Below are 17690 nucleotides of genomic sequence, written 5' to 3' on the forward strand. Positions count from 1 at the left end.
TACGTACGCCTGAAACAGGCGTTGATTATACGTCCGCCTCAAAACAGGCGTTGATTATACCAACGCTTCATTCAGGCATTGATTATACGTTCGCCACACCAGGCGTAGATTATACAAACGCCCCTTCTCCGAGCGTGAAATATATGTACGCCCCATAACAAGCGTATTCTTTATCAACGCCCCACAACCAGCGTTAACTATATCTCCGCCCGGCCCAAACGAAGATTATACCAACGCTCCACATGCAGGCGTGGATTATACATCCGCCCGACTAAATATACTCCACTGCCTTAACGTGACACTACAGACTAAAGTCAAATTTGATCGTTTGTTTTGGTCTTTGATCTTTGGTTTTGATTGTACCACTGTGGACGCTCTAACCCCCTAATACTTTCCTTTTTAGTGTTTCTTTACCCTTTATATATAGCAACCACATTGGTAGCTCCGCCTCTGTCTAGTTTCTTCTCCGATCACCGAACTTCTTTTTTAGGATTTTGAGATTTCCCCTTTTCCCCGGAGATATTTTTTCTGGTTATTCATCAAGAACACAATGGGAAGCCTCGAAGAAGATTTTGGTGCCACTGACAAGCAATTTCTCGCTGCTCCAATAAAAAAAGCTGTGGACAAATTCCCACTGGTTCCTGAATTTCTCAAGGTGAGAGGTTTAGTTAAGCAACATTTAGATTCTTACAATTACTTTGTTAATATTGGAATCAAAAAAATCGTTCGTGCCAATGCTGTGATTCAATCTGATAATGATCCTGAAATCGGCCTACGGTACACTAATGTTGAAATCGGAGAACCTTCGATCGATATTGATACTGCAAGGAGAAACCTAATTCCTCAAGAATGTCGATTATGGGACATGACTTATGCTGCTCCAATTACAGTGTCTGCAGTGGTCAGAAGGAGAATCAATGGTAGGATAGAACCAATTGAAAGAAAAAATATTGTTATTGGACGAATGCCTGTTATGCTGCGTAGCTGCCGCTGCGTGTTGAACGGGAAGGACGAAGAGGAGCTTGCGAGACTCGGTGAGTGTCCACTTGACCCTGGTGGTTATTTTGTCGTTAAGGTAACTGAGAAAGTTATTTTGATTCAAGAACAGCTTTCGAATAATCGAATTATTATTGATACTGTGAAAGGGAATTTAGTAGCATCTGTAACTAGTAGTACTGAGAAGATTAAGAGTAAGACTGTGATTCTTATGGACAAAGATAAGATTTATTTGCTATTAAATCAGTTTTCTAAGAAGGTGCCTATTATGGTTGTTATGAAGGCTATGGGTATAGAGAGTGATCAAGAGGTGGTTCAGATGGTTGGTAGAGATCCTAGATATGCTAACATGCTGTTGGCGTCCATTCAGGAATGTGCGACCGCGAATGTGTATAGTCAGAAACAGGCTCTGGAGTATCTTGATAATTCGGTCAAGAAGTATGCGTTTTCGAATGCGAGCCAAGAAGGAAGAGGGCTGAGTATTCTACGTGATGTTTTTATTGCTAATGTGCCTGTTCATGAATGAACTTCCGTCCGAAATATATATATGCTGCTGTGATGGTGAGACGCATGATGGATGCGAATTTGAATAAAGCTGCTATAGATGACAAGGATTATGTGGGGAACAAGCGGTTGGAGCTTTCTGGGCAGTTGATATCTTTGCTTTTTGAGGATTTGTTTAAGACAATGAATGACGAGGCTAAGAAGCGAATGGATGTGGAATCAAAAAAAGGTTCAGCGAGGAGCCCTGACTCTTATATAACGGGAAATAGCATCACCCAGGGGTTGAAAAGGGCACTCTCTACTGGTAACTGGGATTTAAAACGTTTCAGGATGCACAAGACAGGAATGACACAAGTTCAAGCTCGGCTTTCCTTCATTGCGGCTGTGGGACAAATGACAAGAGTTAAACCACAATTTGAGAAGTCTAGAAAAGTGAGTGTACCAAGAGCATTGCAACCAAGCCAGTGGGGTATGCTTTGCCCATGTGATACTCCTGAAGGAGAAGCTTGCGGGTTGGTTAAGAATTTGGCCCTGATGACTCATGTTACAACTGATGAAGAAGAGGGTCCTATAATTTCTTTGTGCCACAGTTTAGGTGTGGAAAGCTTGGAACAGCTCTCAGCTGAAGAGATTCACTTGCCAAATTCCTTTCTGGTCATATTTAATGGGATTATTCTTGGCAAGCACAGGAAACCACAACGTTTTGCAACTTACATGAGAAAATTGCGTAGAGCAGGAAAAATTGGGGAGTTCATCAGTGTATATGTGAATGAGAAGCAACATTGTGTTTACATCGCGTCAGATGGAGGTCGTGTATGTCGTCCACTTGTTATTGCTGACAAGGGAATATCCAGGATTAAAGAACACCATATGCAGGAGTTGTGGGATGGAGTGCGAACATTCAGTGACTTCGTACGTGATGGACTAATCGAATATCTTGATGTTAATGAACAGAACAATGTGTTGATTGGTTTATATGAAGGAGAACCTAAAGAAGAAATCACTCATCTAGAAATTGAGCCTTTGACGATCTTGGGTGTTTGCGCTGGGTTAATTCCATATGCTCACCACAATCAGTCACCAAGAAATACATATCAATGTGCAATGGGAAAACAAGCGATGGGAAATATTGCTTACAACCATCTCGAATGGACTCACTCCTTTACCTTTTAGTGTATCCTCAAAGACCACTGTTGACGACAAAAACAATTGAACTGGTTGGGTACGATAAGCTTGGAGCTGGGCAGAATGCAACAGTTGCTGTTATGAGTTATAGTGGTTATGACATTGAGGATGCTATTGTCATGAACAAATCATCTCTTGACCGGGGTTTTGGCCGGTGCATCGTACTGAAAAAGTGCGCTGCAATAATGCAGAGGTATGATAATAGCACACAAGATAGGATATTAGTTCCTGTTACAGATAAAGGCGTTCTTAAAGATAAGAAGATGAGGGTACTAGACAAGGATGGGTGGCACTTCCTGGGGAAATAATTAGGCCAGGTGAGTTCTATGTCAGCAAAGAAGTCCCAAAAAATACCAAGAATCCTGTTAATAATCCGCTGAATGTCGGATTCAATAAGGCCTATCAGACACACAAAGGTAATCCAGGTGAGACAGAAGTAATCGACAGAGTAGCACTCTTTTCAGATATCAACAACAATCTATGCATGAAGTTCCAAATTCGCCATACCCGCAGACCAGAGCTAGGTGACAAATTTAGCAGTAGACATGGGCAGAAAGGTGTTTGTGGCACCATCGTTCGGCAGGAGGATTTTCCTTTCTCGGAACGAGGCATTTTCCCTGACTTGATTATGAATCCTCATGGATTTCCAAGTCGAATGACAATAGGTAAGATGATCGAGCTTCTTGGTGGAAAGGCTGGGGTATCATGCGGTAGATTCCATTATGGCAGTGCCTTTGGGGAACCTAGTGGCACTGCAGACACAGTTGAAGCTATAAGTAAAACCCTTGTGGAGAAGGGATTTAGCTACAACGGCAAAGATTTTCTGTACTCAGGTATCACTGGTTCCCCTCTACAAGCATATATATTCATGGGGCCAATATACTACCAGAAGCTAAAGCACATGGTGTTAGACAAGATGCATGCTCGTGGTTCAGGACCTAAAGTCAGGCTCACTAGACAACCCACAGAAGGGAAAGCCCGTAATGGAGGGTTACGAGTAGGAGAGATGGAACGTGATTGTTTGATTGCATATGGTGCTAGTATGCTGATTTATGAACGCTTAATGATCTCCAGTGATCCATTTGAGGTTCAGGTTTTACGTGTGGTTTGTTAGGCTATTACAACCGTAAGCTCAAAACTGGTGTCTGTTCTTCTTGCAAAAACAGTGAAAACATGTCGAAGATGAAACTGCCATATGCTTGTAAACTCTTATTCCAAGAACTTCAGTCGATGAATATTGTCCCTCGTTTGAAGCTTATGGAGGCCACATAAACGAGGTGGAGTAGGACATGAAGACCAACCTGTCAAGAGGCGACATGCAGTTTTTCCTCCTTTCTTATTTCCCTCCTCAAATTTTGTTTGAATTCTTTGATGTTTTTTTTTTCACATGAAGAACACACTTCACTGATATAATAATACATGAGTTTCAAGTTTTGTATCTGTAGGTTTTTTCCATTTGATTCTGTTATTTGCTGGATGACCACTTGATCTCAGAATTTGTACAGTTCTAAGTTATAGCAAGTATCTAATGAGGTGGTCAGCTACCTTTGCATATGCTGGACCAAGCCTTTGGATTAGAGATCTTTATTTTTTTGAATCATTATTATTCCACCAGAAATCCGTTTGAACCCGATCAAGTTGATCAAGGGTGGTCTTTGGGGGAGCTACACATTACATTTCATCTGGTAAGTTGGATATGCTTGAGTAGAACAGTTCTCCCGACTTGAGAGATGGGCTTGCATGACGGGCTCAAAATTTTGGTTATGATTTTTGTCAAAAAGATAAATGTTCCCGATAGCGGTCACTTTTCGTCATTAATGGGAACTTACAAAATTTTGGTTGTAATTTTTTTATGCTTATATCCATGACTAAAATAAATTCCCGATTTTTTGATCTAGACCATTTATCTATCCCATAATTTCACCAAATATTCCAAGAATATCCCTAAAATTTTTAGTTTCTTTAAAATCCGCCCTAATGAAAACTAAGCAGCCCTTCGCCAACAACAAATATAAAAAATACATAAATAAACAAAAGGATATGGTTGGACCTTGCTTGTTATTATTTTATTTTATTTTGTTCAATACATATTACAAAAAAAAATTATAAATAGTGAAAGAAAGTTACAGAAAAAAATTATAAATAGTGAAACAAATATAAAAAAAAAACATAAATAAACAAAAGGGTATAGTTGGACCTTGTTTGTTATTATTTTATTTTATTTTATTTTGACATCTAAACTTGGCAAACAAGTTTGAGATAACAACGCTTGTGAGTTCGACCGAGCAGTGCTCTAATATTATTGATTTTCAGGCTTATGTGAAAGGAAAAATAATACATGTGCTCTTTGCCAGACCTTGATAACATGACTTAACTGAAAAGACTCCACTGCCGCTCCCATCTCTAGCATCTAGCATGATCAATATCGATTAAGATAATTCCCTCTAAGAGAAAGTATAATGTTGTTTCCTCGTTAATTTCCATATCTGTGAGTTTTCTTTTGAAATCCAAGTTTCAACTAGTCTCCTCATATGTGATGATTGTAGCCAGTTCAAAACCCAAGACACTTTCTTTTTGGAGACTTCGAAAGGGTTTGAATATTTGTCCTTAGACACCTCTTCTTCCAGCTATCTATCCTCCAGAAACGGGTTTTTCTCCCATTATCAACCTCGTTCACCATACCCCACTTGAATTTGTCGAGCCTGTTGCAGATGCCTCTCCACAGTCACATGTCATATGATTGCTTAGTTTGCTTAGCATCCCAACCGTTATCGTCACAACCATATTTACCCTCAATTATTTTTCTCCACAGTGCCTCGGGTTCATTTGAGAACCTCCACAACCACTTATTCAAAAGACATCATTCATCACATATAAAACTTTGATACTCGGCCCTCCCTTTTGTTTGAAAAGACATATTTTATGTCAAGCCACCGATGCAGTTCTATTCCTCCCATATTTTAATCCCCATAGGAAAGTTGTCATTGCTCTTTCAGTTCTCTTAGCTAAGGGAGGAGGAATAGAAAAACCAGACATCATGTAGACTGCTAGTGAACTTAGAACACTCATAATAATAACCAAACTCCCCTCATATGAGAGATAGCCTCGCTTCCATCCCTATAGTATTTTCTTCACACTCTCAACCACTGGATTCCATATCTTTTTGCATCTGTATGGAGCCCTTGTTGGAATTCCAAGATACTTAAAAGGCAAATCTTCAAGTGTATATCCAAGTAAATCTTATGCTGCCTCGTCTTGTGTGGTAACTCTAAAACTAATAGTTATACTTTTGGTTAATTTATACTTAATCCCGACACCAACTCAAAACATGCCAGAATTTCTCTAATGGTGTAAATACTTTGAGCATTGTCTGCACTAAATGGTAACGTATCGTCAGCAAAAAGTAGGTGGGAGACAACAGGTCCGTCCAAAGAAACTTTAAATCCAGTTATCTGACCATTTTCTTCCGTTTTTTCGATCATACGATAGAAACCTTGCATGACCAAGGTGAATAGGAATGGTGACAAGGGGTCTCCTTGACGGCCATGAGAGATCCTAAAATTAGAACCTGGTACCCCATTGACCAAGACTGCGAAATGTGCATGTGAAATGAAAGTACGAATCCAGTTCCTCCAAGTGAAGACAAACCCCATTCTCTCCATTGTCTTAAGACGAAAGTTCCAATTTACCTTGTCGTACTCTTTTTCCACATCCAACTTCATGGCCCATCCTGCTTGTTTCTCCTTCACACTAGTGTCCAAAGACTCATTAGAAAGTAAGATGCTATCGACTATCTGTCCCACTGCTATAAAAGCATTCTGCGTTTGCGAGAACATTGAAGGAAGTACTTGCTTAAGTCTTGTCGTTAGCGTCTTTGCTATAATCTTGTAACATGTATTAATCAAACTGATAGGCCTAGAATCATTAACCACCTCAAATATATCTTTCTTAGGAATTAGAGTAATGAATGTGTTGTTTATTCTCCAGTCCAAAGAGCTTGTTACCTCTAAATGCTTTACTACTTTCATAAAATCCTCCCCCGATATCTTCCATATCTAGTTAACACCTTTATGGGGTAACCATCAGGTCCTAAATCCATATTGCACTCCATTTCCTTAATTGTAGTTAATATTTCCTCCTTAGAAAATGAGGAATCCAACCAAATTTTATCCGCCAACGAGATAGTTGAGAACTGAATATCTTCCATGAATGCTCTTTGTTCAATGTTTTCTTTGTAAAGTACAGCATAATAATCATCAATGTGAACCTTAACCACTTCATTATCTTCTTGTATCTCCCCATCAGTAACCAAACAAAAAAAATGAAATTCTTCTTTCTCCTTTGGTTTGCACTTCTACGAAAATACCCGGTATTGTTATCGCCCTCATGGAATCACTTATCCTTCGCCTTACTTTTTAGTCTAAGAGCCTCTACTCTTTCCCATTTCTTAAATTTATTTTTGAGATTGACTTTGTCCAATTTATCCTCAAGTGTTGATTCATGATCTGCATCCTTCTGATCAATATGAATATCATTCAAAATGGCATCCATCTTATTCTTTGTACTGCTGAAGTTAGTCCAATCCATGTCTTCAAATTTTCTTTAAGTACTTTGAGATTCTTCCAGAAAATATAACCAGGATTCCCATAAACTTCATAATTCCACCACCCCTTGATCAAGTCATAAAGTGAACTATCTTTCATCCACGTGATCTCAAACTTATAAGGAAAAATGAACATTAGTAATCCCCTTGTGATGTAATTAGAGAGACTGGATTCGAAGAAAGAGAAACGGTGATGACGTGGCAGAGATTTTTTTGGGTCTCCGTCTTGCATCTTTCTCCGACATGAGGGCTTCATCTCATCTTGATTCAAGTTCTTCACAGATAAATAGGGATCAAAGATCATCAACAGAAGTGGAAACAAGGTTGGTTTATCTGATTTCCCACCTTTAAATGATTCTTATGGTAAAAATGAAGGTGAGAACTCAAACCCTAGTTCTGGAAAATTGGGTTTTAATGGAGTTAACAAGGAGACGAATTGGTCTTCTGTTCTTCTTCCAAATAAGATCAGTGAAGATTTTTCATTAGATTATCAATCCTCTACTTTGATTGAAGGCAAGGAGATGGTCTCAATCTCTTCTGAAATTCTAAAAGAAGTAACTAGAGATTGTGAGAACTTGGTTGTTGGCTACTTCATTGGAAAAATAAGCTCCTTCTCGGAAGTTCAATTTGCAATTTCCAATACTTGGAAGATGAAAGAAGAGGTTAAAAATACTATCCATGGAAGCAATGTTTTCTTCTTTGAATTCTTAATATAGAAGATAGTGAAAAAGCGGGGGTCTAACAACCTCGCCCAATATTTCGATTAGCAATCTGTATGGACTAACTCCAATATACTTTCTAGAGAATCAACTTGACAGTCAGACTCAACCTAGACAAAAGTATATTAAAGATTTAATATCTCAATCTCTCGATTTGATCTTTACTCAAGCAAATGGAAATCAGCGACTCTTTATCAAATACTAGAGAGATAAACTTGGATGGTACCAGAGACCAATATCCAAGTGTCAATCAATTTAAATCAACAACCAAAGGTTGGATATTCTAATTGATTGATCTTAACGCACAACCTGTGATATTTCAATTATATAACAAAATATAATGCGAAATAGAAATAACACAGACACCAGAAATTTTGTTAACGAGGAAACCGCAAATGCAGAAAAACCCCGGGTATTAGAGCATTGCTCGGTTGAACCCATCAAGCGTTGGTATATCAAGTTTGGTTGTCATATTTTAGTGAATCAAAACTCATGTTAAGAGTCGCTTGATTATGTACTAGAGTCAACTTCGTATAGGTTAACTTTAAAGTATTAGGATATGAGACATTACAAGTATTGCGAAGTTTTGAAGATGTGAAGAAGCAAGGAGATACAACGACAACAATCATACTTCCACTTGAGGTTAGTGATATTTGACTTGAACTGTTTCATTCCCTAATGTATCTTTTAAGTCGTGCATATTGAAAACATAACGGCGAAGCATAATTGAACTCTAGATAGACATAGTATTAAGGAATCCAATGCGAGGTTTATTTTTTAACCATTAAACTTTGTAGATAAGACATCTCCATAATCATTTGAATACTATTGTGATTATGTATGGGTATGAGGTGAGGATTTCATCCTAGGGAACAATGTTTACTTGTGTTCTAAGGAAGTAAGTTCATAAACTTGTTTGTGAACCGAAAAGGAAATTGCCAGGTGTTATTGGTTTTGTTATTCATTGTATATCTTATAAACAACCAATATGTTTGATTGGGTATAACCGCTCACAACTTGTTGTGTTCTTGGTAGAACTATTCACAAAGTCCTGACTTATGTATTGGTATGACTTTTATTAGTGCAACCGATCTTAAGTAATCACCTGAGATGGTATGATCGAGTTTGTGTTTTGTCTAACCAAATATGGGAAAGGGGAACCGATCCTTGTAAGAGGTGGATTACATCATAAAGGGGAACCGATCCTTGTACAAGGTGCAGCAAGGTTTATAGCAGAAAGGGGAACCTCTCCTATGGACATGTGCAACACGTTTTTAGGAAAAGAGGAACCGATCCTATGGACATGTGCAACACATATAAGTTAGATACCGTATATATGTGGGGAACCGATCCTAGTACCTAGTCAACCGAATTTCGGAAACATAGTGTGACTATGCACAGTACTCACATGGAGGTAGAACCGAAACTTTTTTTGGTAGAACCGTTAAACCCATGATTGTGATTGAATGTTTGTTTGATCAATCACATAGTTCTTGAAAGTCAGATGAACCAATTCTAAACTTGTTTGGAAGTGAGGAAAATCGGTTTCAAGGTTGTAAGTGTGAAAGAGAACTTACAAAGTAAGGATGTCGACATACTTTGAACACGTGTTGTGAATGTTTATTTCTTTAATTGTTCAAAGATATTCCTTAACAGCTAAGGGAAGATAATCCCAGGATCGAAACATAAGTAAATTAAAAATCTTTTAATTAAGGTTATTAATTTCATTTTGTAGGGAAATATAAGAATTAGTAATGTGCATTTACTAATTAGATTTTCCGAGAGATTTCGATTATTATTTTTAGACAGAGAATTTCCAGGAATTATGAAAACCGAATCTGTGCTTTAATGAATATCTTGAGAATATTTTTGGTTTTGGATATTCCTTGGTGTCCAAACTTCCTTGTCTATAAATATTTGAAGTTTTCCTTTCTATCAAACTAATCCTTCGTAACAACAAACTTCCTCTTTTGTTGTTGTTACTGGTGTAGCCTCTTATTTGTAGAGGAGAGTAACCTAATTAGGCGAAATCTCTTACAGCCGCTCAGTTTAAAGTCTTCTTTGGGACTGTGAAGATCTAGCGTGTACCGTTGGTGGGAAACTAGATAATTGTGGTGTATCTTCTGTTTTCGGTTGATTTGATTGAATAACGGTGGTTGAAATATGATTGCACCCATTTTTTTTCATGCTTGAGGATCTTCTCTTCTGATATAAGATTCACTCAAACTAGTTCAAAGTTTCGATATGGATCTTTAGACTGTTGTTAGTTCTAAAGACGATCTTGTGATAATCCATTGTTAATAGACTCCGGTTTGTGCGTGATTGATCACAAGAGATTCAAGTGATTGTCTGCAGGTTTTTATTAAAGATTTAAGAAGATTTGAAGACAAAGAAGATATTGAAGATCTAACTTGGCTTTATAATCTTTGGTGTGCACAATACTTGATTTGGTAAAAGAGGAGCCAATTAATAATCGGTTTATCCTTGTGGTAGATTGGATTGATTAATTGAGTAGATCGACATCAACATAATTCTTTGGATTAAGCGTGTTGTTGGCTTAATCATAAATGATTACTTCGGTAATTGAACATAGGATAGATCTAAGGACCTGACGAAGAAGTTTATGTTAAGATAAATGGAAGAGCCTTTATCCGATTCATATCACTTGGTTAAATAGAGTTTATACCAAACATATTTGTTGTTCCTTTACTGTCTGGAATACGAATCAAAGGAATTGTTCCAAGTACGTGACTTATTTATAAGTTGGAGGCGTGGGAATACAGAAGGAACTAGGTAAACTATAGGTTTAGTTGCTTAGTCTCAACTATACGAAGTTAGGTGTAATTTTGTGTAACGGCTTAATCCTGAGAGTATTCAATTCTGGACAAGGTCCTGGGGTTTTTCTGCATTTGCAGTTTCCTCGTTAACAAAATCTTGATGTGTCATTTACTTTATATTTCCGCACTACAATTGTTTTATTATAATTAAAGTAAATTACACAAACGTTAATTCCTATTTAATTGATAAGCAATCCTATTATGTTTGGTTAAGTCCGAACCTTTGTATCAAGTAAACATACTTCGTTGTTGTATTGTCTCGATATCGTATCCATAGACGATCACACGAAGTGTGAACTGATTAGTTGTATTGTCTCAACTCAGTCCATAAACAATCACTTTCGGAGATAGGACTTATAGGTAGGAAAATTTTAGCTTGAGGTATATTTGGGTACCCTCGCCTTTTCAATTGGTATCAGAGCGGGCAAACACGAAAAGATCTAACAATCTGTATTTGGTGCGATCCAACCTATAAGAATGAACACGACTTTTCATGAGTCGACTTCAATTAACGTACCGCCAAGATTTGACGGAACAAACTATCTATGATGGAAATCTGCTATGAGATATTTTCTTCAATCACGAGACTTTAATACTTGGCTATTAGTCGTCGATGGTTATATTCGTCCAAAGATAGAAAATTCGGAAACTAAGTTTAAACGCTTATTAGATTTTTCAAACGAAGAAAAGGCACTTGCAAAGAAGAATTCAGATGGTTTGAATGATATATTCATGATGTAGGTCGTGATTTACAACATCATGTGTCAACATGTCAAACTTCGAAAGAAGCTTGGGATAATCTTCAGATCGTATTCGAAGGAAATTCATCGGAGAAAAAAGCGAGACTTCAAACTCTTACTTCCGATTGGGAAAACCTTCGAATGGATGACAACGACACTTTTGAAGAGTTTCATATTAAACTCCCTGAGATAATTAATGCCTCATTCTCGTTAGGAAAGACTATTTCTGAAAAGATATAGTATGCAAGATTCTCAGATCGTTTCCATCTAGATATGACTCTAAGAAGAATGCAATCATAGAAGCAAACGATCTTTCAACTCTCTCACAAAGCACGTTTGTTGGTAAGTTAAATATCTTTGATCATGAATCACAGTCTATTTAAAGTAAATGAATCGCTTTTAAAGCTGCAAGAATTCCTAAAGCTCCAATGGAAAAGAATAGACAGATGGATGATTCAGATGAGCACATTGCAAAAAATTCTAATGATGAAATTGAACAATCATTGTCATTTATTACTAGAAACTTTCAAGATCTCTTAAAGAAAATAAACAAGAGATTCGTTAAGGATACTTATCATCCATAGTGCTTCAAGTGTAAAGGGTTTGGTCATATTGCTAAAGACTGTCCCAATCTTAAGAAATACACTGGAAGCAAGGCATTGGATGTAACTTTAGATGAGACCTATGATTCATACGATTCTGAAGAAGAGGAAACAACTAATATTGCATTAGTTTTCAATCTTATTTCAACCTCCTCCATTAGTGATTTATCCATTTTAAGAATGTACATGTCTTCCGATGTTGTTAAATCACCTAATGGTAAAGGGAAAAATAAGACAAGATACAAAAACTGTCTCAAAAACAGAATTGCTGAGAGTTGCACATGCAATTCCAATCTATCCCAAGATACTTCGTTAGTTCGAGGTAACAAAAGGAGATCTTTTCATACTATACTAGATCAACAACACTCTGGTTGTTCAAAATTCCATAATGAGAGAAAATCTCATATTAATGCCACTTGATTGGTATTAGAATTCTTTCCTCACCACGTGTGCCAAATCTTTGAGTGAGGAAGAAGAAAAATCAAGGAACCTTGTGTAGATTATGGAAATAATATCTAGTATTTGAAGATATTTGATATATTCGTATTTTTAGGAATAGTATATTTTCGGTAGTATGAAAAATATAAAAATATTCTTCTTATATTTTGATCATTCCTTGTCCGAACTATGGGTCTGGATCAAATGGTTTCTCTGAAGAAGATACAAGATCAGAAAGATCATATTAAGACTAAGTCTGGATTGTCTCTTGATATTAAGGGTAAAATCAGAAAGGGAGATTGGCTTAGCAAGAAGGAAAGAGAGAATACTCTGAAGAAAGATCAGTGTATTGAGGCATTGATACACTTTTGTGTTCAATCAAAGACAGAATGACATGCTCTTGCAGAATCCTTCACGAAAATTTCTCATCTGCAAGAGATTATGGTCAAGCAACAAGGTTTTCTACTTGAAGAAATTCAAAAGCTAAAGAGTAGTAATCCACCTTCATTCAGCTCTGACATGAAGGACTAGGTTGCAAGAAAAATAGACATGAATTTTTGATTTCTTTCATTGATTGTATTGGTCTATTATGAATAAACTATTATGAATAAAATTATTTGATTGGTAATTTTTCTTGTGATAGTTTTCGGTTTACATAGCCTGTGCTTGAATGTTTTTATCTTATTGCTATGTATGTTTATGGGATGTTTGATTTCGCTTTTACTACCTTAATATTCGATCTCATATGTTGTGAACACTTATGGTTTGGGTGACTTTTTGGTTTAGCAGGATTAAGTTATAGCCCATGTTGGTAGACTTTATCAAAGAATCATGAGGGGTTTTGATAGAAACAATATGTGAAAAAGTCACAATATTTTGAATCGGTTTTGGTTTAGCATAAAATCATATGTGTTTCAACGGTTTTCAACTTTTGCTTGCAATTGTTAAAACCGATTTTCAACCTTTCTCTGGTAAGGGTTGGTTGTTGTTATTCTTTTTTTTGCATAAGGATGACAACATGATGATATTTCGATATCAATTCTCCTTGAACGAAGATGCAAACATATTGGAGAAGTGGATGCGAAATTTGAAGTAACAATCTTATTAGTTAATTGTTTTCATGTTTAAGAAAAGCCCGATTTTATATCATATATATTTACTGATTTTGCTTAACAAAATTTCGGTATGATTGATGTTTATTGGTAGGACTTAAGAGATACCTACAATTATATTAACCGCAAGTGCACGGTGTCAACAATGTAAACATGGAAAATACGGATCGATCCCACAGAGACTAGGGAGATGTAGAGTTGATTCTAAGGTCTTTCTATACTGATTCAAATGAGAAGTAACAACAGGGGGTTTTGTTTGCGTTGATACGACAAAGTGATGGATGATTATACAAAAGAAATAAGATTACATAGCAATAAATGGTAAACTAGGGCTTCGAATCCACCTCCTAAACGCATAAAAATCCCTGATTTGATATACTAGCTCTCCCTTCAATCAAGGAGCTATAGAATTCTAGCCTCAAACTACCTTGAAGATGTGATATAATCACTAACAAAGATGATGATTAAATCTCAGCAAAAGATGTCAATCCCTAGTATTACTTGTCTTTCTAAGGCACAAGAAATCACAGATTGAACTAAAAACAGTTTACATAGGCTTGAATATGGACAAAGAGTTAATCCAACTACCTAGGATGCTTGACATACAAGGTGAAAGCAATTTACCAAAATTCAGAAACTAATCATACTTTCCATTGATATCCCGTAGAGAAGAACAAGTAAAATCACTGAGGAATTCTAATTATTAAAGGGGTTTCATCTCTTCCCTAGCGGAGATTTTTAGAACATCAGAAGATTGAAATTAAAACCTAAATATTATTACTACAGCTTGCACCGGCTAGTCCGGGCTTGGCTTCAAAATATCCCTGATTCCCAAATTTATACAAAATCTTCAAGTCTAAAAATCCCCTTAGTCAACAAATACAATCATAAAATTAGGGATTTGATTTCTTGGAACTCACCACTGATAAAGTACTCTTTTTATCTTTCACAACCACAACCTTATCTTCACTGGATTGCTGATGTTGATGGTGTTTGAAGGAACAACAATTTCAGACCTAGCTTGTCAATTCATTCACTCTTGAGAACCAATTTAGCCGACCTATTCTTGCTCACATAATAATTACTGATTCTAGTCTAGCTTGATTGATTTGTGAAAGATGGAAATAGGGTATAGAGAAGATACAGCCTCTTAGGGTTAGTCTCTGTTTTAGGTGTTCGAACAGATGGATGGAGATGTTTCTGGGTGAGAGATGAGGTGGTTACCATGCGTTGGTTGGCGACCTGGGACGGCTAAGATTTACATCTAAGGTGGAAGGGTGGCCGTTGATCGTCGCACGCCTTCGTTTTGGTAGCCGCATAGGGAAGGCCAACATGGTATAGTGCGACAAGGTAGTTGGCATGCCATTGGCACATGTGGCATGGAATGCCTTGGCGCGGTTTGGCATGGCCAAAACTAGAGTTTTGGGCCACAGGTTACCATGCATTGGTTGGCGACCTTGGACGGCTAATATTGCATCTAAGGCGGAAGGGTGGTCGTTGATCGTCGCACGCCTTTGTTTTGGTAGCCGCACAGGGAAAGCTGGCATGGTATGGTGCGGCGTGGCTGGCATGGCATTCCATTGGCACAGTGGTGCGGCTGGCATGGTTGGCATGCCTTGGCGCGGTAGACGTGGCTGGCATGGCATTCCATTGGCACAGTAGTGTGGCTTGCATGGTTGGCATGCCATGGCGCGGTAGACGTGGCTGGCATGGCATGCCATTGGCACAGTGGTGCGGCTGACATGGTTGGCATGCCTTCGCGCGGTAGACGTGGCTGGCATGGCTTGCTATTGGCACAGTGGTGCGGATGACATGGTTAGCATGCCTTTGCGTGGTAGACGTGGCTGGAATGGCATGCCATTGACACAGTGGTGCGGCTGGCATGGTTAGCATGCATTGGCGCGATAGACGTGGATGGAATGGCATGCCATTGGCACAATGGTGCGGCTGACATGGTTGGCATGCCTTGGCGCGGTAGACGTGGCTGGAATGGCATGCCATTGGCATAGTGGTGCGGCTGGCATGCCTTGGTGCGGTAGACGTGGCTGGCATGGCATGCCATTGGCACAGTGGTGCGGCTGGCATGGTTGGCATGCCTTGGCGCGGTAGACGTGGCTGGCATGGCATGCCATTGGCACAGTGGTGCGGCTGGCATGGTTGGCATGCCTTGGCGCGGTAGACGTGGCTGGCATGGCATGCCATTGGCACAGTGGTGCGGCTGGCATGGTTGGCATGCCTTGGCGCGGTAGACGTGGCTGGCATGGCATGCCATTGGCACAGTGGTGCGGGTGACATGGTTGGCATGCATTGGTGCCGTAGACGTGGCTGGCATGGCATGCCATTGGCACAGTGGTGCGGCTGACATGGTTGGCATGCCTTGGCGCGGTAGACGTGGTTGGCATGGCATGCCATTGGCACAGTGGTGCGGCTGACATGGTTGGCATGCCTTGGCGCGGTAGCATGAGAATTTGGGTTTCGCATAGATGATGTCGACCAATGTTAAGGGTTCTGCCGTGGAACATGACACATACAAAAAAGGTACCCTGGTAATTCTTACGTAGGCATGCTGATCGATTCAATAAATGTGCTAATGGTCATAGTGACGTCATGTCAGATGTGCGGCTTTACGATTTTAACCCTAAGCTAAAAACCACCATCAACATTAAGTCCCCTGCTTAGCTCGGAACGGGAGCATTGTTGCGAGGTAAGCATAAGATGGTGACAGGATATGACAAAATTAAAATGACAAGTCGTGAAAATATGGTTAGGATGGTCCGACTAACCTTTTTCTAGAGGTAAGGAGATTTCATGATCCTCGTGTCTGGCGGCCTTGCATAGATTCTATTTGTGGTATAGACCGTGAAGTGGTGAGGTGAAGATTGTCGTCTTAGTCTGGCCATGCATCACCTTGGTCGGTTTAGGGAACATCGTGACGCCGGCATGGCGAGTTGTTGGTGTTGGCGCGGGAAGTCATGGTGCGGCACGGTGGTGCAATGAATGACGCGGCTTGGTGAGGCAGGCATAGCGCGGACGGCTTGGCATGGTGGGGCCAAGGAAATGGCACGGACGGATTAGCATGGTGAGGCCAAGGCAAATGGCGCAGACGGCTTTTCATGGTGGGGCCAAGGAAATGGCGCGGACGGCTTGGCATGGTGGGGCCAAGGCAATGGCGCGGACGGCTTGGCACGGTGGTGATTTGTCTCTGCGGGGCCGATTGCCTCTTTTCCTTACTTGACTCAAATAGGAAGTCCTTTCCTTATTCAAACTCCTAAGTGTTACGCCTATAAAAGGGGTCGTCCTATCCTTTTATTTCACACCTTTTTTTTTTATTCTGGCCGCGTGGTAGTAGTAAAGCGTACGAGCGAATCCCAGGTATGTCTTCCATCACTTCCTTTTTAACTTGTTTTTCTTGTTTTCTTGTGTTAGTGCAAGCCCTAGTCGTAGTCGTACCTTTTCATGAACTTGTAGAAATATTTTTCTTCTGTATTGGTACGAATCCTAGCCGTAGATATGCTTTGCATGAACTTGTAGTAACATTTAGGTGTGAATAGCGTAGTAATATTGGCCGCCCTAATTACTGTGCAAAGTAGACATGCATGAGCTAGTAACTGTCATAGTGGGGCGCTCCTTCTCAGCCGGGCGCCAACTTCCTGCTACGGGGTATGGCCATGGCATGAGGTGGTGATGCAGGGTCTGTCAGTCCTCATTTCTTTATCTACGCGCATTATGACTTTGCAACAAATTGGCTTACTTTCAGGATGGATCTCCTGTGTCTGATAAAATAATTTCCATGCGCTTTCCGTAATAATTTCTCTTCGTATTGTTCCATTGTAGTTATTTCGAAGGTGAAAGTAGCGTGATATAATTTTCGTTAGGATGTCACTTCTGCCGTACCGAAAGATGTTGGCAATTCCAAGCCAAACATAGACGATGAATTCTTTACAACATACGCCA

At 39.2% G+C, this 17690-nt stretch overlaps 1 pseudogene; it reads left to right on the forward strand.

Annotated features, from left to right (window-relative positions):
* Positions 1-550: 550 nt before the first annotated feature.
* Positions 551-3985, forward strand: LOC113304988 (annotated as a pseudogene).
* The last annotated feature ends 13705 nt before the right edge of the window (positions 3986-17690 follow it).

This window comes from Papaver somniferum, chromosome 8, assembly GCF_003573695.1.
Source record: "Papaver somniferum cultivar HN1 chromosome 8, ASM357369v1, whole genome shotgun sequence".
Classification (NCBI taxonomy): Eukaryota; Viridiplantae; Streptophyta; class Magnoliopsida; order Ranunculales; family Papaveraceae; genus Papaver; species Papaver somniferum.